This window comes from Sorex araneus, chromosome 4 (assembly GCF_027595985.1).
Source record: "Sorex araneus isolate mSorAra2 chromosome 4, mSorAra2.pri, whole genome shotgun sequence".
In the NCBI taxonomy this organism is placed as follows: domain Eukaryota; kingdom Metazoa; phylum Chordata; class Mammalia; order Eulipotyphla; family Soricidae; genus Sorex; species Sorex araneus.
Genome location: NC_073305.1, coordinates 177,538,369 through 177,560,675, shown reverse-complemented (window position 1 = coordinate 177,560,675; position 22,307 = coordinate 177,538,369). Strand labels below are relative to the sequence as shown.

Below are 22,307 nucleotides of genomic sequence, written 5' to 3'. Positions count from 1 at the left end.
AAGATCTGTCCCCACAACATGCATGGGTGTGTGTTTTGCTTAATTCTTGAATTCTTGGGCTTCTAAGCTCTTCGCAGAAGCTTGTCCTTCCTTCAGTCCTTCACCACAATCCCCCTCACCTCCAGTGGGTCATAGGTCACTGGGGTGACCAGAAGGTGGTCTCTAGCAATGGCTAGCCAGGGGCTCACCAGGGCCTTGGAATTTTTTTTTCTTTTTGGGTCACACCCAGTGATGCACAGAGGTTACTCCTGGCTCATGCACTCAGGAATTACTCCTGGTGGTGCTCAGGGGACCATATGGGATGCTGGGAATCGAACCCAGGTCAGCTGCATGCAAGGCAAATGCCCTACCCACTGTGCTATCGCTCCAACCCCCGGGCCTTGGAATTTCAATTGTCCTTAGTAACTTAGTTCCCTAAGTGCATCTGCTTCCCTCTTGGGGAGGGGATTGGTTCCCAGCACCTTTTCTCAGAACCATTCCATCAGCTCACTCACTCCTCCGAGGACCAGTGATGCTCTTCTAGACTCTTCTATCCTGAGTGCACCTTCTCATAAGACTCTCCCCTGTGGAGGGACCGGGATGTCCATAGTCTACTTTCAGCACACATCTCCCATCCGGAGCAAGCCCTCCAACCATCATTTACTTAGTGGTCCCTTCTCTATCCTAGCTGCCTTTTCCCCCAGCACATGAGATTGGCTTCTAAGCTATGCAGTGATCCTCCTGGCCCTTATCTCTGTCACTGTCACTGTCCTCCGTTGCTCATCGATTTGTTCGAGCGGGCACCAGTAACTTCTCTCATTGAAAGACTTATTGTTACTGTTTTTGGCATATCCAATACACACGGGTAGCTTACCGGGCTCTGCCGTGCGGGCTCCATACTCTCAGTAGCTTGCCGGGCTCTCCGAGAGGGGCGGAGGAATCGAACCCGGGTCGGCCTCGTGAAAGGTGAATACCCAACGGCTGTGCTTTCGCTCCAGCCCTTATCTCTACTATCCTTAAGTGTTAATCTCCCATTATGTTACTTTATATTCCACAAATGAATGCAGTCATACTATATCTGTCCCTCTCTTTCTGACTCATTTCACTTAGCATGATACTCTCCATGTCGATCCATTTGTATGCAAATTTCATGATTTCAACTTCTTATTTCTTGGTGGTTTTTTTGTTTGTATGTTTTTGCTTTTTGGGTCACACCCGGCAATGCACAGGGGTTACTCCTGGCTCTGCACTCAGGAATTACTCCTGGCAGTGCTCAGGGGACCATATGGGATGCTGGGATTCAAACCCGGGTTGGCCGTGTGCAAGGCAAACACCCTACCCACTGTGCTATCACTCCAGCCCCAACTTCTTATTTCTTAATCACTGTATTTTACTGCTCTCTGTGCTCGAGATTATTTGCATCAACAGGGTACAAATACTCATCAGTGCTGTGGGACTGCACATTTCATCCAATTCTGAATTCAATCCCGCCTCTCTGGCAGCTTGAAAGTGGCCACAGTGGCGCTATTTAGACCAGGCAAGTTGGCAAATACTAAAGATCTGGGCTTGGCTTGTTCATTTCATGTGTATGAAAGAACTGGAGAAAATGTTAGCAAGACAGACTAAGTCCAAGTGTGCTGTCTGTCTCGCTGCTGTTACCGGAATAAACGCATCCAGCATTCAGGCTGGAGCAAAAGTGTGGGGGGGTGGGGTGGGGGGGCACTGGCCTTGTCTGTGGCTGGCTCAGGTTTGATCCTGGCACCGCCTCGGGCTATCCCACCGAGCAGACTCTACTGAGGTACATCTTCCTTACTTCACCTTTCTTAGCCCAAACACTAGCCACACTGAAACTACATTTGCTGATAGGTCGGTTACGAATCTACGCAGTTCCACAGACATCCACAAGAGCATTCTCTGAAGACCAAGGTGAAGTTTTAGTATTTGAAAATTGTGGACTATGCACTTCTCTTTTACATCATCAGTACACTTTATAATAAAATGGTGCATGGGGATATGTCTATCTGGGGTGTGTGTGTGTGTGTGTGTGTCTGCAAATATAGTCCTGCTTGCACACATCCCACTTTCCTTGTGCAAGTTAAACATTTACCAACACACACCATATTTGACTGCCACAGCTCTTGTGTTTGCTGTATTCCCCCCCCAGACCTGTTCCCACACCCCAGGTCTGGCACATAACAATGTCTGCTGATATGGGCCATCAATCCACTGCAGGCATCTGTCCGTCAAACAGCCTCAGAGAATGGGAGGAAATCCTCTGCATTTATAAACCTGGGTGGGTGTTGCTGCTCGGCTCCCAAGCCCAGGCTCATTAGCTGGCAATTTTCTTCCCCCATCCCATCATCACTACTGGGCTTAAGTATTTTAGGGAGCTCACAAAGAAATAAATACCTTTCTATGAGATCCGAATCTTATGGACTCTCATGGAAAAACACGGCCAAGGAAGTTCCTTACTCGGCAGGCTTCAGAACATGGACAAATTGTCCCGGCCATTTAAGTAGTTGAAAAAAAAAATCTAAGTACAAGTTTACCTTGCCAACTAGTGACAAACTGGCTAGCTGCTTCTTATTCATTCATTTTCAAAACTCTATGGGGCGTCTTTTAATTCTGGAATCCCAACAGAAGACAATTCAGTTGACTCAAGTGGAGAATAAAAATGCTATGTAAGCCAAAAGTTTTTAAAAGGAAACCTCTTAATTCTTCCCTGGTCACCATGAAAACAAGTGTGATAAAAGTGATTGTTGTTCTTCAGACTCAGTGAAGCATAAAGGATTCTATAATCTTCACCAGGAGCATACAACCAAAAGAGGTTGCTTTTTTTTTTAAACTTAACAACCCCTCCAACTCAGGATACCCAGTTACAAAGGATTTCCTGTAATTCTCTGGGAACATGCAATAGAAGAGAACACTGAATTTAAATTTCTGAAAATATATAATCTAATTCAATGACACATCTTCAAATCCTTAATCTTGGCAGACACTTCTGTCTCCCAAGCTCTTGATAATATTTAAACCATCCTCCACTCAATAATATTTCAACTATCCCTTGCTCAAGGTATTCCTTAATTCTAGAACATCAACCTTTACGATGCAAGAAAACCATCGTGTGTGAAGACTATTGCAATGTCGATCCACAGTGCAGTGAATCCAAATTGGGGATTCTGCAAGTGTCTGTGAGTATGATCCTTTGACAGAAAAGCAATATTTTAGAAAACATGAGGCCGGAGGCAAGCAGAGCACATTCATCAGCTTTCAAGTGCTCCCGAAAGTCACCAGCAACCAGTGACATTCTCTCCTGATAGTACCTTTCAAAATTTCTGGGCAAAAGAGACTGCTTCAAACTGTCAGCTGACAGCCCCTGCCAAAGCTCAACTTTGTTAGCAATGCCCAGTTGTTAACCAAACGCTGGCATCTACTGTTTATTTGCATGCAGCTGATAAAACTTTATTTGTTCTTTTTGGGTCACACCTGGCAATGCACAGGGGTTACTCCTGGCTCATACAATAGAAATGACTTCTGGTGGTGCTTGGGGGACCATATGGGTTGCTGGGAATCGAATCTGGGTAAGCCGTGTGCAAGGCCAACGCCCTACCCGCACCCACTGTGCTATCGCTCCAGCCCCCTGATAAAACATTTCAGATGCAGACTTTTCCCTTTAGAGAAGATCCCAGGAGCCACTCAAGTTCTGTAGAAAGTAGCTTCGTAAACTGTGGATTGTGACCGCCCCCATCTTCCACCCCCAATACATAATTTGAAAGTGGGGGTTGCGGATATTTTAAAAAATTGCTTCAGAATAAATTTCTTTATGATTTGCTATTGGTAATGTTTTGTAGTAATCTATCTCAGATGCTTATAATTTGTATGAAAATTTCTTGTGTGACAGTGGAAAAAGATATTAGAAACCTTGCTTTTATAGTTACTGTGTCCCAACTTCGCAAGGTACAGAGGAGTTTACAGACTGTGGGTCTGGGAGCCCTCAACCTCTTGTCTGCCAGATCTTGCAATGTCCCCTTTGTTCAGGGGGATTTCTCCCCCAGCTCCCCAGTCTTGTCTTCTGCATAAAGCTCTGTCAATTTTTACTAGCATCTGACTGCCCGTATTTAAGACGACATCTTTCACAAGAACAGGACAGAGGAAGCTTGGGACCTCATGAGCAGAGACCTACGTCTACACTTGTACCTACTCAGCATGTGATTCTCTTTCCCTACCCCTCAGCCCCACCCTACACACACACACACATTCTCTCTCTCACACACACACATTCTCACACACACATTTTCTCTCCCTCACACACACATTCTCACACACACACATCTCTCTTTCTCTCTTCCACACACTCACATTCTCACACACATTTTCTCTCCCTCTCACACACATTCTCACACACACATACATTCTCACACACATTTTCTCTCACACACAAGTTCTCTCTCACACACACATTTTCTCTCTCACATACACATTCTCACACACATTTTCTCTCTCTCACACACATTCTCACAAATTTTTTTCTCTCTCACACATACATTCTCACACACACATTTTCTCTCTCTCACACACATTCTCAACCACATTTTCTCTCTCTCACACACATTCATTCTCACACAATTCTCTCTCTCTCACACACGAACACACACACACACACACACACCTGTGACTAGATTTAATCCTAACCCATAAACCATAAGGACTGAGCATGACCGTGAGCACAGGACTGCGCCCTCCCTGGATGACACTGATCCGGACATTGTCACTGGTTAGTTGGGTGCCAATGGACAAGTCTGTTAACCTGTTCAATGCGTCAGTTTCTTCTTTATGAAAAGGGTATGAGTGAACCTATTCAAATGATTGTGATCATGAAATTAGTAAGTTCAAAGTCTCTGGAACATCGCCTGGACCTAACAGAAATGAGAATCATTTCCACTGTCGTCAGCTCCATATCAGACACTGCTGGGGCTGGTACTCTTGCTACAGCACAGAACTGGATGGCAGACAGCAGCAAATGGGAACCAGAAGGAAAGTTCCTAATTGCTACCTTTGCCCTCTGCACTTCCCTTCACCCCCGCCCCCATAGCTGCTCCCAAGATACCATGCCCCCTCTGAACTACTTTCCTCCTAACCTAGAATTTTCACCCTATTTCTCCAAACACCAATTGCATCCACCACATTCCCTCCTCAGTGTAATTCCTTGCAAAATGTTGCAGTGGACACAGATTTACACGTGTATATTTTTCTTGTGCTGAGAATGTCTCATTGGGGAGATTTAGAAAGAGGAAGGGCTTCTTGGAGGAGAAAGAAAAAAATAATCCACTGCCAACTTTAGAAGGGAGACCCAAGCCAACTGAGAACAGAGAATTCCGAATTGTACTTTGGGTTTAGTCTGAAGAGTGGGGCTCTCGAGTCATAACTGTAAAGGGGATCGATTCGATTAGATGCCAGCACAAAGTTATCAGAGTTGGATCTAAAGTTTTGAAACCCTCTGGGCTGCAGACAAGGAACAAAGTTTGCAGAGGTGAAAGGTTATCGGAAGCTGCATTACTTCAACACCAGGTTCATTTCCCTTAGTGCAGGGTGTGGTCTTGGAAGCAGAAGGCAGCTACTTCCCACCCTAAAATGGGGAGACCAGTTCCATGTACCAGACGAGCAATGAAGGAAGAAAACTAAACTTGTATCGAAGTCTGTTCTAAAAAAGGGCTTGCCAGCTTGTTGCTGACATGCTTAGTTTGGACCTCAAAATGGACTAGGAAGTTGGCACACTTGACAATACTCTTCCTGAGGGACGAATCCAGAGGTGAGCCCAATCATCTATGCCTACACTTGGGGTGGATGGAGGACAATTCGGATTTCTCCAGAGTGGAAGGGAGGCAACCCTCTCACCTGGCAAGAGAAGACATATTTGTTTTCTGATACCCATAATTTTTTCTTAAGTGTTTGTTCAAAGAGAAAACAAAACCATGAGGCTTTTCTTAAGTCTCATTATAAGCAATAAAAATTTGACAAATTAACCTTTCAAAGGGCAATGTACTGTCCCAAAATCAAATACAACACTGATTTCCATTCCACAGTAGAGCACAACAAAAGTGAGAATTCTGAATGTCTAAAGTAGGAAGAGAAACCAAAAGAGAGGAAGGAGAGACAGAGACAGAGACGACAGACAGACATGTATATACACATTCAGAGACAGACACACAGAGGCACAGACAGAAACAGACACACACAGAGACAGACACAAAAAGTGAAACAGAGACAGACAGATCTCTCTCCAGGCAGACAGATCTCTCTCTCTCTCTCTCTCTCTCTCTCTCTCTCTCTCTCTCCCTCTCACACACACACACACACACACACATACACACATACACACACTGGGTAGAGGGGCAGGGAAACTTGAGGAGGCAATACAACTAAGGGTCCCAACCAACCCTTGGGGGTCCTTCCCTTCTTGCCTTGGAAGCATCACAGCAACTTATTTCGTGACGTGGGAAAGATCACAATTGCCCATTAATAGCAGCTAAAAGCCAAGCACTGTCTAACAGTTTATTCACAATTATTACTTATTCATAATAACTCTTTTAAAAAGTTATAAGGATCCCCATTGTATGGATGAAGAATTGGCTAGTTACTAGTATAAACCATCTACAAAAGAAGGTTGACCCGACTCTAAAACCATGACCCACGTAGTCTTCACTCCCTGCTGAAGAAGGGGAGAAGAGGTAAAATTTTAGACTCCTGTGAGGCAAGAGAGCTCAAAGAACCCCCTATTTCTTTTTTTATATGAGAAAAAATATTTCTATTTTTTTTATTAGTGAATCACCGTGAAGTACAGTCACAGACTTACAAACTTTTGTGCCTGTGTTTCAGTCAGACAATGATCGAGTACCCATCCCTCCATCAGTGCCCATTCTCCACCACCAAAGGTCCCAGCATCTCTCCCACCACCCCCATCCTGTTCCCTCCATCCCACCCCACCTCTGTGGCAGGGCATTCCCTTTTTCTCTCTTTCCTTTTGAGAACCCCCTATTTCACAGGGGAATCCTGAAGACTTTGTACATTTAAAGACACTGGTGTTGTGCATTAAAGACATTGAGGAATAGCACAGTGGGTAAAGTGCCTGCCTTGCATGCAGCTGGCCCGGGTTCGATACCCGACTATATAATATGGTCCCCTGACATGACTAGGAGCAGTTCCTGAGTGCAGACCTAAGAGTAACCCCTGAGCATTGCTGGATATGACACAAAACTCAAAAAATAAATAAAAACACTGGTGTAAGATTAATGGCATGTGAACATCAACAGCACTAATGCTCAGTTACGTCACGAGTCAAGCAGGTCTTCATTTAATAATACAAGATCACAATCACCACTTAGAACGTTTTTATAGAGCTGTCTTCCAAAAATAAAACTTTAGAATACAACCCAATCACTCATCTAATTAAATGCTGTAGTATGTAGTCCGTATTTGGGATGCAGCAGTAACAACTAGGCAAGAAAAACCCTGACTCTCAGAGGACAATTTCACTCTGACAGCATTTGATAGGCTAAGAGAGAGTGGCTATTTTAATTGTATTTAAAAAATTGATTTTTATTTATTTTGGGTTAGGGGCCACACCCAGCTGTGCTCTGGGCTTGTTTCTGGGCTCGGCATGTAGGGATCACTCATCACAGGACTTGGGAGACCATACGAGGTGCCGGGGAGAACAAATCTGGGTCAGCTGTGTGCAAGGCAAGCACCCTACCTGCTGTCCTATCTCTCTGGCCCCAAGAGTGGTTATTTTTATCAGCTGTATTAATTGTGTGGCAACCACATGGGAAAGCGTGTTATTCTCAGTTGGAGATGACTAGTACAATACTGGGTAAAATAACATCATCTCTGGGATAGGTTCTTAAGGGTCCAAAGTGGGCAAAGGGGAATCATTTCACCCTTTCCTCTCCTTACACTAATTTGGAAGTTTCCTTAGCGAGAAGAATTTCCCCCTTCGTATAGAGTCTCAGAGGTTGTTGGGTGGACCTGCTTTTGACTCTGGGAAAGATGGGAAACCATTCAGAAGACTCAATGAGCTGACATGTACATGCAAACTATGTAGTAAAGAGGCAAAGGATCTTGGCAAGGAGATGAGTTAGACCCTTCTGCACTAATCCTGGGAATGAGACAATAAATTGGGCATATGGGGCCAGTGAGGATTGTGAAGGTGGCAAGATTCTGCAGGCTGGGAGGTAAGGCCATAGGCTTTGTCCAGAGAATAGAACTGTGGCATGAGAGTGTGGAGTGGGGGTGAGGGCTGGGACTAAAAGAGTCTTAAAGTCTCTCTAACTGAAATTTTCATCTATTCTTAAGTTCTACCATTGTCCTTTCCATTGGGTTCAAAAGACCTCTGTGAAAGTTTATCCAATTGTCACATTTGTATTCTAGACAGAATAATCAGTGCTGGCTAAGAATCGTTCTAGTGATCTAGGTGAGAGATAGGCATCTAAAAGGTTGGCAACGGAGCATGAAGAAGTGAAAATGAATGAACTCTGTAGGAAGTTACTGCTGATTAGATGAGGCAGGAAAGGAAGGAAAGTAGCTTTTGCACTGACCAGCAAATTGTGATGGCTATTAACTAAGAAGAGGAGAAAAAGAGAAAAAGAAAACAACCTCGGGAAGTTAGAGGTAGGTCTGGACATAAAGATTATGAGTCCAGATCTGGGTGGGTGACTTTAAATCAATTGTGCAAAAGCCAAAGAGATAAATCTCAGAATGCATGAATAAGAGTGGGAGGCCCAGAAAGGCCTTCTGCAGTTTCTCTCTTGACTTGGAAACACAATAGGGCCTAACTTTTGCAGCCAGAATAGTCTAAATCACAATATTCTAAGAGAAACTGCATTCTATTATTTTCTGATAGGCTCAGTAACTAAAACTAATGTGAAAGATTCACATTAGTAAAGATTTGAAGACTTGGTGGTGGGGAATGTGCACTGGTGGAGAGATGGGTGTTTGATCATTGTGAGACTGTAACCCAAACATGAAAGCTTGTAACTACCTCACAGTGATTCACTGTCACTGTCACTGTCATCCCGTTGCTCATCAATTTGTTCAAGCGGGCACCAGTAATGTCTGTCATTGAGAGACTTATTATTACTGTTTTTGGCATATCCAATATGCACGGGTAGCTTGCCAGGCTCTGCCATGCGGGCTCCATACTTTCGGTAGCTTACTGGGCTCTCCGAGAGGGGCAGAGGAAACGAACACGGGTCAGCCGCATGAAAGGCAAATGCCTAACCGCTGTGCTATTGCTCCAGCCCATGTTGATTCAATAAAATAAAATAAAATAATTTAAAAAAAGATTTGAAGACTTGTCTTCATCAATCAAATTCACAAATAGTAGAGCAAGTGATGGCCCCACTTAGAATAGCCTACTATAATCTGGCTTAGCTATATTTGTATTCTTCCAGTAAGATTGTTAAATTCTGAATGAAAATCACAAACATAGACTTCTCAAAATACGCTTACATTTCTAAACTCTAAATTGGTGAACTAAAATTAAGGTTTCCATCCCAAACCCACACACTAACATGGAGCACCACACCTCCCCGTTCTCCTTTGCAGGGGAAATCGAGACCTGGACCAAACTTCCAGGCAAACAACTGACTCTGGGTCAATGGTGAGCCCAAGGCCATACTCTCAAGGGGGGAATACCAGGATGGAGACAGCCCTTTTTCTCCTCCTCAGTAGTTTCTCAACCTGTTGAAGACCTAGGCTGCCCTCTCTCTCCAGAAGAAGGTCTGTTTATGAGTTGGAGTGGGGCAGATATCCTGTGTGGAAATGCATAACAGCTACTCAACTGGCTTGGAACATGAAACAACTTCCTACCAATATAGCTTCTCTAATAGTTGTTTCTATTCCAGAATAAACACAGTTGAGCTTCCAAGGGCTATAAACTAGTGAAAGGCAGGCATCGGCATACATATTTATAGAGCACTGCATTTATTGCAGGCCCGCTCGACTCATACACCGTGGCTACCAACTTTCTTTATAGGAACTTATCTCAACAAAAACACTTATCTAAAGACTCCTTTATGAAGAGCTAATGGGGAGCTCCTCTATTTTCTTCCTGTGGGATTCCTTTCCACTTCCTTTTTCTCCTTCCTCTGCCACAGACTTTTCATTCCTAGTTAGTTTGCAAAAACTGAGATTTGGGTATGACCTCCAAACTCATTTCAAGCTGTTGAAGGGGAAAAAAAAAATGATAGTCTAAATGCTTGCTCTCTAGAAACTCCAAGTCTAGGAAGAGAAGGCAGATACTCAATGCATATCTTCTCAAAATGACATCTTAGCTGCAGACAAGAAATGTGGAGAATGCGATGGAGTCAGAAGGACCAGCCCCTGAGCTCTGAGGGGAGAGGACAGCTTTTCCATACGGCCTCACACACAGCGCCCCCTTGAGGTTAGAAGAGGGAGCACCACGGAAGTGAAGGATCAAATTGAATACTTTCTTGCACTCTTTGCTTATTTATTTTATTTTATTATTTTTTTGGGGGGGGTCACACCCGGCGATGCACAGGGGTTACTCCTGGCTCTTCACTCAGGAATTACCCCTGGCAGTGCTCAGGGGACCATATGGGATGCTGGTATTCAAACCCGGGTCGGCCGCGTGCAAGGCAAATGCCCTACCCGCTGTGCTATCACTCCAGCCCCTTACTTATTTATTTTAGTACTAGTTCAAATGTTGTGGAATAAATGGTGATGGTGGGGCGGGGAGGGGGATGATGTACATGAAGAAAGAAGTTCGTGAGCCCGGTCTGGGCAGAGTGAGAGAAGGCGGCCACACATTCCCACCTCCCCCAGACCCCGCCTCTTGAACCACACTGTCTTCTCCCCACCTGCAGTGGCTGCTCTAGACTGCCACCTGGGCATGAAGTAGATTCTGGAGCTGCCCCGGGAGCTCAGCACACCTGCAAAGTGTGGCTCTGCACTGAACTTCTGAAACTAAGATAAAGACCCTGAACACTCCAAGCTATACCATCCAGGCATGGCTTCACCTTCTGCTCCTGCGGCTACTGCCTCCATACTGATTGGTTCCCTCTATCTGGATCTTCTCCAGGGCACTGACAATTGAAACCTTGCCTCAGAGCACCCAGCAACTTGAGACTTTTCTACACACAGACACACACACACAGACACACACACACACAGACACACACAGACAGACACACACACCCCTCGGGTGCCCTTCAAAATACCCCTAACACCACCCCCTCTTGCTTTTCTTTAAGGAAGTCTTTACATAGGGCTTTCTCTTCCTGCTACTTGTGGTCTGTTTTGTTCATCACAGTGTTCCTGAAACTTAGAAAAATTTGTTTGTGGAACAAACCGCTTCTAATCAGATATCCCAGGGCAGTGGATCGTGCATTTCTCGTATGAAGGAGCAAGCTAAAACTTAGTTCCTCTTCCTTTTCGCTCACCACTGACTTTTGTCTCAGGGGACAGAAGGCTACCCTTCCAGGCTGGGTGAACTTCATGCCAATTTTCATGTGGTTTACTCTTCCAGATGCCTAGTGGCAGGGATCATGACATCCCTTCCTGCGATATCCAGAACATAACTTACTGTGATGTTCAATAAATGTAATCAGAGAAACACTATTCACTCAGGGTTGATTATGAACAAGGAGCTCTATATACAGTATGTACTCAACCCACAAAATATCTATAAAAACCGTGTATCTAATAGTTTTAGCCCTATTTAATTAATTTATTTATCTTTGGAGGGATTGAGTTATGCCGAGTGGTACTTAGGGGTCACTCCTATTTGGAGTGATATATGAGGTCATATATGAGGGTGGGGACCAAACTGCAAGGTAAGTACCATTATCTCTGTATCACTTCTCTGGTCCAAAGCCCCATTTTAGAAACTGTTTTCAAATAACATCCAAATGAGTCCTATAGACCATCTTGTCCCAGATCAGTCCCATGTGTCAACTCTGAGTCAGAGACCTTGTCAGAATCTGAGTCTCAGACCTTGCCTAGAGAGAAATCCAGGCTATTCAGCAGAGATAAGCAAAAGCAAGAGAGAAACAAACTTCTCTCTTCATGTACTTCATCCCCGCCCTCCCCATATCCAGAGCATCTGAACTACGACTAAAATAAGTCAGCAAAGAGAGTAAGAAAATATCCGATTCCATTACCATCTCCATCCTGCCTATTGAAACCTCCAATAGGGATGAATTTTCTCAGTCAAAAAGTGAAGTTTACCAGGTTTGACCACTGGCCAGCCTAGTACACCATTGCATATCATTAAAACAAAACCCCAGGGGATGTTTAGAATAGTGACTGTGAGTGATTACATCTTTGGTGCCTTCTTTATATAAAAAACCAGAAACCAATATGTGAGATCTTCTTATTTGAAATGTTGCGAGCTGCTGTACTAGATTGGATGGGATCTCCTCCTGACATTGGGCGGTGGGTAGGGGTGGGGCGGGGGGAGAAGGGGGGTGGGGAAGAGTGTAACAAACTTCTGTGCTTTCCACCGTCACAACTCCATCTGAGTTTCCTATCAAAATAAGTTCTTCAGGGGCTGGAGCAATAGCACAGTGGGTAGGGCGTTTGCCTTGCACGCGGCCGACCCGGGTTCGATTCCCAGCATCCCATATGGTCCCCTGAGTACCCCCAGGGGTAATTCCTGAGTGCAAAGCCAGGAGTAACCCCTGTGCATTGCCAGGCGTGACCCAAAAAGCACACAAAAAATATGTTCTTCAGAGCAAGAGGTGTGAGAGGTGTGTAAGAAGGAAACCTTGGGGGTGTCATCGGGATTCTGCATCGCCTGAGGAGATGCCTTGTCTGTGCTGGGGCACCCCCCCACCCGTGGGCATCCAGACCAAGACATTCTTTTTGCTTTACTGCCTCGGCTGTTTTTAGATCCAATACCAGATACCAGGCGACACGGAGCAGAGAGCATGTCCTGGAGTTTAACCTAAAAAAATGAGAGTAGAGGTGGGAACTATAAGCATTTGTCTTCTGGAGACAGAGGGGAGGTGATAAAAGACAAGACCATCAGGATTTTCTGACGCTACCTCGAAGCTTGCCAGTGTCTCCCAGAGCCCTACCCTAGAGAATCGAGGACCCTGAGGTGCCCACCTCCACCCCCATTTCCCATCTGCTTTTGCCTCTCTTCACCCTGGGAGCTCCACCTCCAAACCTCGAGAAGATGGGAAAGGCACAAACCAGAGAGGCCTCTCCCCACAGACACGAATGTTTAAAGGCCTCGCAGGCCCCACTGGGCTCCCCAGGCCCCCACTCTATAAGCCTCAATTCTTAATTGGACTCTTGGGTCTTATAATTCTTTTTTTTTCTTTTTGGGTCACATCCGGCGATGCACAGGGGTTTCTCCGGGCTCTGCACTCAGGAATTACCCCTGGCGGTGCTTGGGGGACCATATGGGATGCTGGGAATCGAGCCTGGGTTGGCTGTGTGCAAGGCAAACGCCCTACCTACTATGCTATCGCTCCAGCCCCACTGGATCTTAAAATTCTTGTGTTTATTTCCTTCACATTTTTTTTTTGTACAGTACGGAGACACCTGAGAGTTTAAACTGTAAGCAGTTTCAGACAGGTTGCTATGTCCTTCTTGAAGGCAGCTATGATATTTTAGCACCACACAGAGGCTTAAACTAATAACAGGTTTAGCCAGTGCAGGGGCGCAAACCCAGGACTGCAGACTCAGGCCCCGGACTGCAGCACAGCAGAGAAGCACAGTGTCAGTGTCTGAGCCGTCTATAATCACAGTGCTTTCATGCCCCCACTCCCTCTTCCTGCAGCCCCATGTCTACCTCAGGCCCCTCCCGACAGCCTCCCATGTCCCTCTGTCAGCAACCCCCATCACCTGAGTGTCACTGATCAGAAATAGGCCTATGCCACGCTAACACTGAACCTGGGTGACAGGCACCCCTGGAGCGCCTACCAGTGGCTTTTTCTCTGCTTCCAAAGACTCCCTTTTAGCTTGCGATGGGGTTGGGTCTGCAGGCTCCTCAAGTTTGTTTTGGTTTTTAAGAGGGTCACTATTCTAGCGTGTGAGAAAGTCGAAGGGAGAAAGAAGGTGGCTCAGGAAGAAGAGAAAGTCTGTTTTTAGCATCCTTCCTGGCCAAACGCTCTCTCTCAGGAAGGAATCTCTGCTTGGGTTTTTGTCAGAGGATGGAGTGGGGGTTGGGAAGAGCTGAAAAGTGTCCCCCAAAGATAAAACTGGTGGTGGCGGCATATATAGCTATAGAACACTACTCTGCCGTTAACAGTGATTGAAGTTGTACCTCTGAGGTCAAAGCAGATGATGAAACAAAGTGAAATAAGATAGGAAGTGAAAGATATTTTCTTACTCATAAGTCAGATAGGAATGTCAGATATGTCTTAGTCATATGTCAGATAGGAAAAGCTAAAGCAAATCAACTGGCAAAAGCCAACACAATGAACTTCCAGACTCAGGTGGTTATCAGAGGGAACGGGGCCCAGGGAAGAATAAGGTGTCTTTTCAGGGTGAGCCAGAGCTCTGGCGGTGGCGGTGGAAGAAGTATTAGAACACATAGAGAGATGTGAACTTATGACCTTGGGATTCCACAGTGATAAATCAAATGTTTAAAGTGTCCCCAGAGGAACAGATTTCAGGGAGATATGGGAAGGGCGTGGTGCAGAGCCAGCATGCCACTGGGTACTGGACTTGGGGGATATGCTGAAACGCAAATCATGGCCACAGGAAGGCACATACTGTCACAGCTAGAGACAGCCAAGGGCCATCAGAAGTCCTGGGAGTCATCAAAAACTGGGAGCTTAAATGAAGCTTGGACAGAGCGCAGACCAGGGCTCTGAGCGGGGCCCTGAAAAGATCTTGGGGGAGGATTCAGGGTTCTGAGGACATCGGGAAGCAAAGACTCAGAAGCGTTTTGCCCTCTCATGGGCACAGGGAAGGGTGGGGAAGGAAGGACAGAGGACAGAGCTTCCTGTAAGAGAAGCAGGCAAGGTCGGCCCAAGCAGGAAGAGGGCCCGCTCTCAAGGAAGGGGGCTCCTTCCATTTCATTTTCATCACGGACCAAGACAGATGATCAGTCCCTTGGGATACAGAGGAGAGGAGTATTGAAGTTAAATCAAATGTAGAAAACAGAAGGACATAAACACAGCTAATTAATGTCTTTGTTGCTCTTAGGAAGGCATTTATGTACATTAAATTTTCACACATCTTTCAGACAGCTGCCAAAGGGAATTCTCCAGCTGCGAAAGTAGGCCAAGTCTAGCTTACCCAAGTCGTGTGTAGATCAATTTCACTTAAACAGAACCACTTATATACTTTATTCATTAAAATAGCTGAACTTAATATTTTCAGTCATACGTTTGAAGTGAACCAGACAACAAATATTTCACAACGTTGTTCGTGAATTTATTATTGTTAACCTTTTTTATTTTTGCCATATCTAAGACAACTTCCCAGAGCTAAGAAGCAGAAAAGAGAAAATGAGTTACAATGTAAATCAATGAAGCAAAATGCAACCAGACTTAACATAATTTGGGCAACAGATATTTAAGGTGCACAAATAACCAACACATTTTACTGATTCCAAGAATCATGTTTGTACAATTTACGGATGCATTTTCTCAGAGATGATGTCAATTTTACTGATAACATTTTCTTTTCTTAGAGGTACATTAAAAATGACGTATTTAAAAAGTATTTTAGAGCTGATGAACAGGAACTTCTTGCTATCATTAAAATCACAGATCAAAGGTTGCCTTCCCTGGGAAGCTTCCTGGAGGCACCGGTCCACGGTGGCCCACCCATCATCCCCCTATGGTGACAGCTTTTTAAAGACCATGTCTCAGTGTTGGCCACTTGACCTAGAACAGCATCAGGTCTAATTTTAGCCACAATGGGTTCTCAATAAATGGCTCTAGAATAATGAAGCTACCATTTATTAAGCAATTACTACATGTTGGATCCTGAACTAAATGCTTTAGAGAGGGAACTCTCATTCATTCCTAACAATTAGGAGATCAGGGGCCGGAGCGATAGCACAGTGGGTAGGGCGTTTGCCTTGCACGTGGCCAATCCGGGTTCGATCCCCAGCATCCCATATGGTCCCCCAAGCACCGCCAGGAGTAATTCCTGAGTGCAAAGCCAGGAGTAACCCCTGAGCATTACTGGGTGTGACCCAAAAAGCAAAAAAAAAAAAAAAAAACCAATTAGGAGATCATTCTTATCATTTCTTTTAAAGATGGTGGGACTTGCATCAGATAAATGGGGAAGCTCAGGCGAGACCTCAGCATAACCCGACTTCAAAGCCTGATCTGTAGATGCGATGCTTGATAGTGTTTCATATACAAATCAGGTAACAACTCCGTGCCCGACTCTGTGATGGGTTCAAGAGGTAAGCTCAAACCCATTAAGATACAAGGAGGAACAAAACTGTCCCCTAGTCTCAAAAGGCCATATCCTGGACCTAGATCTAGACTAGATTCCTCCGTCTTCCTAAGCCCTTCATGTATAAGGTCGCTTGCTGACAACACATCTCACATCTCTGCCCAATGGGATGGAGAGATACTCCCAGGAAGAGAAATTGATTTAAATTTTGTATCCAGGGATTTCTGTAACTGCCGAGGGCACAGCCCGTCTATGGTTCGGTGAGTTCTCCTGAATTACAGGTATGAAGGGGATACAGGGGAAGATGTTAGAAAAGGGGTACAGATCAGACAGCCTAGGGGCTCTGCAGGGCGGAAAGTGGGTTGGATTTCATTTCACAGGGCCAATAATCTTCACCAAATACCGGTTTCCACATGAGTTTTATTCCACCCTAGCTGGGCTTCTCTCCCCATGCAGCACTTAACTCAAGGGGGCAACACTGACAAATTCTTCATTGCCATTCCTGTATCAACTGATTGTCAAACACTGATCAAGACTTCCAACCCACTGTAAGGAGAAAACAAGGAAGAAGGGCTGGAGAAAGGAGGGCGAAAGAGATCATAAGTCTATAAGTCAAGTGGATTCAGACTCAACAGAGGCGATGACCTGAGTGTTTCTGGTCTCCATGAAAATAGGGGTGGATATTACGTCTCATCAGAATGTCTCATCAGAAGAGAGTTGGTGAGCTATGATTGCAGGAGAAATCCAGCTTATGAGCAAACACTTGATTTTACATTTTTGAAGGACAGTAAATAATCTCTCCCCTCACCCCCAACGCCTCCACACACACTAAGTCTAAAATGTTATTTGTCACTTTATAGAACAAAGGTTTGCCCCTGCCTCTCTTCTGCAATTTGGAACTTCTCGTCCTGTCTTGCTCTTCCATCTCTAGTCAGATGTAGGTCACTGAGCTCTGTATTCAGTGGGACCAGATGCAGAGAACAGGCTGTCTTTCACTGCAGCAAAATTTAGGGCTCACCTGATGATATCCTGATCTACTAATTTAGTCCTTCGATATTTTAAAGAGAAGTTGTTCACATTTAGAGGCTTGCTACTTTTTGACCAAATGTTCTAACCATCTGACCTTCCTAATGTTGCTGATAAGTGGTTTTCTGAAGGACTGGCAGCACCCCGGTTATTAAAATTTACCAAAACAACTTTCTTAATTAAAGACCTGCAAACAGCCCGACTCTCCCTCCTAGAGTCAGGCTACTGTATCAAGTGGGTGGAGCTGGAAGCTTTTCAAAACTTAGCCTAACATTAACAACCTTCAGGCTGTCTTTCCTCTGGGATTATATGGGGGTGGGGGGAAGCTTGGGTTGGGGGGATGGGTTTTCAGTCCCTGAATCTTTCTGTCAAGCAGTAATTCAATATTTACCCAAATATGAGGTTCAGTAATTCAATATTTACCCAAAAATGAAGTTTATGCCTCTCCAAGTAGAGGGCCCAGGGAGACAGCACAGCGGGTAGGCACTTGCCCTGCATGCGGCCAGCTTAGGTTCGATCCCCAGCACCCCACTTGTTCCCCTGAGTCCACCACAAGTGATCCCTGAGTGCAGAGCCAGAAGTAACCCCTGAGCATCACCGGGTGTGAATCCCTATCCCCAGACCCCCACAATGTTAGAATTTTTTACTTGGCTACTACCTTATCAGGGAAACTGTTTCCAGTAACCTAGAGTCTTCAGATGGAAAAGATACTCCCACATGACTCAAATGTGAAAACCGTTTTGATCAACGGTCAAGTTGGATGAGTCTTTGAAATGGGACTTTGTATAATCCATGGTCCAGTTATTCTGCTTCCAAGAGTAGTCTATATTTGCTAAGATGAATATAGCCTCTATTTCTATCATCTTTGTGAAAGCTTCCTTCAGCTTGAATAATTCAAAACCAAGCACACCATCAGCAGCTAATTACCTGAAAACTATCTCTTCAGCCAGTCAGTTCTATTTAGCACAGATGCCCATGGCTCCGAATGCCTGAATAGCTGGGTGTCAGTCTTTCATTTCATAATGCAAGATTATGCAAGACTAAGGCAGGTCTGCATGCAACGAAACACTATTATTTGAGATACATTAGACACACAAGGACTAAGCTACTCAAGGCTTCTTGGGTTTTTTTTCTGGGGGGGGCTTTTGGGGTCACACCCATCGATGTGCAGGGGTTCCTCCTGGCTCTGCACTCAGGAATCACTCCTGGCAGTGCTCAGGGGACCTTATGGGATGCTGGGAATCGAACCCGGGTTGGCCGAGTGCAAGGCAAACGCCCTACCCACTGTGCTATCGCCCCAGCCCCTGCTCAAGGTTTTTGTTTAGAAAATGTTCCCAATGCCATCCCTGCTGAAATGCATGACTATTTTGCCTTAGAAACCATGTTTTTGCTGAGTCAAAAACAACAAGCGATTTGCTGGTGTCTCTTAAAGAGTGAGCCGTAACCTTTAACTAGAAATATATCTCCCTGGCACCATCACTTCCAGGTATCGAGGTTCAGGGGAGAAAGCAACACACATGGGTGAAATCCCAGCCATGCCAAAACAATCCAGAGCTGAATAGCCACCAGCAAAACCATTCACTCCCAGGACTGGGTTTAGACCACCATCATCTCTAAAGCACACAATATGTGCCCAGCACAGACGGTGCATTATTTCCTTGATAATCATCACAGCCCGGCCCAACTCCAGAAGAAAAGGCCATTGCTTCTTACATTTATAGAGGAAGAAATGAGCAAAGGTGAGGTAATCCAGAAAGACTGAGCAACTCTGACCTCACCACGTTCCCAACTGTAAAAGAGCCGATGTCCAAGTGATTTCCTTTCGGGGCCTAACAGGCTTGGTGCTAAGAAGCTGCACAGGCCACCTTCACTCAGAGCTTGGCTGGGCCCAGTGTACTTATTTTTGTCCGAACTCAGCAGGAGTCAGGGGCTATACTAGCTCCTTGGTGACAACTGTCGGGAAGATAACCTTCAGCAGTGATCAGAAACCGTTATTATGTAGACTTCAGCCATTAAAAATCCAAGCAGAGGGGCAAGAGACATAGTACAGCAGGTAGGCGCTTGTTCTGCACGCGGCCAACTCAGGTTCGATCCCCAGCGTCTTATAAGTTCCCCCGAGCCCACCAGAAGTGATCGCTGAGTGCTGAGCCAGGAGTAACCCCTGAGCATCACCAGGTGTGACCCCACCCAACCCCCACCCCCTTAGAAAAGAAAAAGAATCCAGGAAGAGATCCAGGAGTGGATCTTAGTTTCTATAGGGCCCAAAGATTTTTTTTTAATTTTTAAAATTTTACCGAATCACCGTGAGATAATTACAAACTTTCATGTTTGCGTTACAATCTCACAATGATCAAACATCCCTCCCTCCACCAGTCGGGCCCAAAGATTTAATATGATTCAAATCTGTCTTCTATTTCTGTGTCAGTCTCTATACCTTTATATCTTATTTAAATTATTGGCCTGAGGAGGAATCATCGCCTCAATAATTATTCTTGGTTTGGAAAAATCAGAATGTCACTTTCTATTGATTTATGAAAAGAAAATCATTTAACCTCTTTGAAATACCTGTTAAACATACTGTGGAAAATTGGAAGCTTGGACTATTTTGGCAACGACCATGATAGGCAATGAAGGAAGCTGATGACCTTGGGGAAGACGGAGATGGAGCAGGGATATCCAGTCAAGGAAAAAAGGAAAAGCAGAGTTAGGAAGTACCCAGACTGAGAGCATGGCCAGAGAACCTACTCTTCTCTCTGCTCTGCCTGCAGCAGAGAGCTTTGGGGGAACTTGGCACCAGGTAAGGAAGTGGCCAGGCACTCTAAGACATCCTGAGAAGGGGGGTGGGGAGAGGAGGGTGACCCCTGGGAAAACAGTTCTTAAGGTAGTTTGGTGGTGGGCACCTGTGGCTGCAAACAGAACAAAAAGTGAAGTTCGGCTCCAAGAGGACAAATGGTCAAATGTCCCTTCTGTATCTCAGTATCCACACTCCTTACCTTTCCCGGAGTGAAAGGTAAGGAAGGCGGATGAGGTTTTAGAAAACCATCAGATGCATGAAAGTCAGGCTGTTCAGAGGAAGCCAAGGTCAGCAGACCGCACCTGGCCGGGTCCAAGCGAGGAAGAAGTTTCCTAATTCCCCATCTCTGGGCTTCAGAGCGGGCTCAACGGTGTCTAAGGAAGAGCCAAGTTCTTCCCCAGCACTCCAAGCACAGAGATCGAGACGCCAGAAGATGCCGAGGAGTCGAACCCTTGATAAACTATTTTCAGAGGCATTATACGACGGAGCGTGGAGCCTGGAATTCTGGCGGATGACAAATCTGACCTAGACTCAACCTCGGGGCTTCCTGGCTTTCACACAAACACTCGGTACTCCCATAGCCAGTCGTGGGTCGGAAACCCCCCAGAGCAGCTGGGCCTCGGAGCCCGGGGGCATTGTCCTCGGCTACACCGCAGCCGCCGGGAAACAGCCCCGCACCGGCCCTGGGCTGCTCCGCGACCGCGGAAATGCGTGCGGGAACCGCGAGCACCTGCAGGGTGGGGGGACACCGGGAAGCCGCGCGCTCACACGTCACGCAGCTCCGGCTCCCACGCCCCGCGCCGCCGGCGTTTCCCGGGACGCACCGAAGAAAGTTTCCCAGCCAGGGGGAGTCTCTCTCCGTGTCCCAGGCACCGCTCCGCCTCCCGCCCTGCAGCTTCCAGCTTGAGGCTCAGACCCCTCCATCCCAGAACACAAAGAGGGTCCACCCGGCGTCCCCCGCAGACCCGCGCGCGCCTCCGAGACCAGAAAGGTGGACCGCTGACCCTTGGGGACGGAGGAGCCACCGGCTTTCGACTCCCCCCGCACCGGCCCCAAGGGGCCATCGACCAGCCGCGACTTTGCTCCTAAAGCGGGGACCCTGCAGCTTTAGCGCGCGCCCCCCGCCCCCGCAGATCCCCCCGTTTTGGGTCCTGGTGGGGGACGATGCACTGGGACCCGCCACCGTGCTAGGGAGTCCACCAGGCGCGGTTGGTCCCCCAACAACGGGTATCGTTTGGGGGTCTGCCTCTGCGTGCGGGGGCGGGTGGGGGGGTCTAGTCACGCTCCCGGATGCACGGAAACACCTCGCCCACCTCCCCCGCCCCCCCCCCGCCCCCGGCCTCCAATTCTCAGCCGCCACCGTTGCAGCCGCCGCGGGTCCGCCGGGTCCAGCCAGGCAGCAACCCCGACTGGAACCGGGACTCCGCGGGTCGCCCCCTCCAGGCGGCCGAGGGCAGCGGCCCGGCCGGATCTCGGCAGCGGGGCGCTCCTGGAAGACCCTCCCGGGGTGCCCCCCCACCCCCCCAACCCCGCGGCCAGCAGCGCCCGGCGGAGAAAGAAAGGTCCGAACCTGCAGCCCACCCGCCGCCCCGCCCACCTCCACCTGCGGAGCGGGGCGCCCCCAACAAAGATCCCTCTGCAGGGTGCTCCTCCCCCCCACACCCCGCCCGGCCGGGACGCCCCGCGGGGGCCACCCCCGCAGAAGGACCCCGGGGTGCCGGCAGAAAGCGGGCGCTTACCGGAGACGCGCGGCTCCTGGCCCGGGGACTCTGCGCGCTGCCCGCCGGCTCCCGCGGCCGCGCCGACCCACTTCCTCCTGCTCGCGCCGGCCCCGCCGCCGGCCGCGCCCCGGCCCGCCCCTCGCAGCGCCCAGATGCGGGCTCGGCCGGCCGCCTCCCCCCGGGCCCCCGGGCCGCAGGGGCGGGGAGGCGGCGGCGGGGCCCGGGGAGAAAGGGATGAAGCGCCGGGACGTGGCTCTGGAGCCGTGCCAGGCGGAGCAGTCAAACTGCAGCCCCTGCGGGGAGAAGGCGCGGTACTGATTTATTCAGCACAGTCCCCGCTACTACTGGGCTCGCGCAGGCACCGTGCATCCCTCACTCTTCTTCGTTTATTGGCGATCTTT

General features: G+C 47.3%; 1 protein-coding gene across 1 annotated transcript in view; it reads right to left on the bottom strand.

Moving 5' to 3' along the window:
* Window positions 1–22,073, bottom strand: part of PLEKHG1 (pleckstrin homology and RhoGEF domain containing G1) — a 289,773-nt gene extending 267,700 nt beyond the window's left edge. The window contains exon 1 of the mRNA XM_055135924.1: window positions 21,925–22,073. The gene's annotated coding sequence lies outside the window, so the exon portion shown is untranslated. The remainder of the gene's footprint in view (window positions 1–21,924) is intronic.
* Between the last annotated feature and the right edge of the window lie 234 nt (window positions 22,074–22,307).